Raw genomic sequence first — 1093 nt, 5'->3', positions numbered from 1 at the left:
AGTAGTTTAATGGGAATTGCTTTGAATCTGTAGAGAAGTTTTTGGAGTATGGCCATTTTCACAGTGTTGGTTCTTCCTACCCATGAGCAAGGAATATTTTTCCATTTACTGAAGTCTTCTTCTATCTCTTTTTTCAGAGTACTGTAGTTTTGACTGAATAGATCTTTTACTTCTTTTGTTAGATTGATTCCTAAATATTTCAATTTCTTGGATGTTATTATGAAAGGTATGGTTTCCTTAATTTCTCTCTCAGTCTGTTGTTTGTGTATAATAATGCTATCGATTTCTGGGTGTTGACTTTGTATCCAGCTACACTGCTGAATTCGTTGATTAATTCAAGGAGTCTTCTTGTGGAGTTTTTGGGGTCTTCCATCTAGAGAATCATGTCATCTGCAAATAGTGATAGTTTTACTTCTTCCTTTCCTATCCTTATTCCTTTTCTCTCTCTGTCTAACTGCACTGCCTAATGGTTCCAGAACTATATTGAACAGGAATGGTGACAGCAGAAATCCTTGTCTTGTTCCCAATTTTAAAGTAAAAGCTTTCAGTTTTTGTCCATTTAGAATGGTGTTGGCTGTTGGACTGTCATAGATGGCTTTGATTAGGTTGAGGTAAACACCATCTTTTCTTATTTTCTGTAGAATTTTTATCAGGAATGCATGTTGGACTTTGTCAAAAGCTTTTTCTGCATCTATTGAGATGATCATGTGGTATTTGCCTTTGTCTCCATTGATATGGTGTATAACATTTATAGATATGTGAACATTGAACCAACTCTGCATTACTGGAATGACTCTGACTTGGTCGTGGTGTATGATTTTCTTAATAATTTGCTGCATTCTATTTGCTAGCATCTTATTGAGTATCTTTGCATCTATATTTATTAGGGAGATTGGTCTGTATTTCTCTTTCTTAGTTGGGTCTTTCCCTGGTTTTGGTATCAGTATGATGCTTGCCTCCAGAAATGAGTTAGGGAGAATTGCTTCCTTTTCAATTTCATTGAAGAGTTTGAGGAGAATTGGTATTAAATCTTCTCCGAATTTCTTGTAAAATTCTGCTGTGACTCCATCAGGGCCTGGGCTTCTCTTTATCG

This window comes from Chinchilla lanigera, unplaced genomic scaffold, assembly GCF_000276665.1.
Source record: "Chinchilla lanigera isolate Chin_1 unplaced genomic scaffold, ChiLan1.0 scaffold00111, whole genome shotgun sequence".
Lineage (NCBI taxonomy): Eukaryota > Metazoa > Chordata > Mammalia > Rodentia > Chinchillidae > Chinchilla > Chinchilla lanigera.
This window is presented reverse-complemented; position numbering follows the sequence as displayed.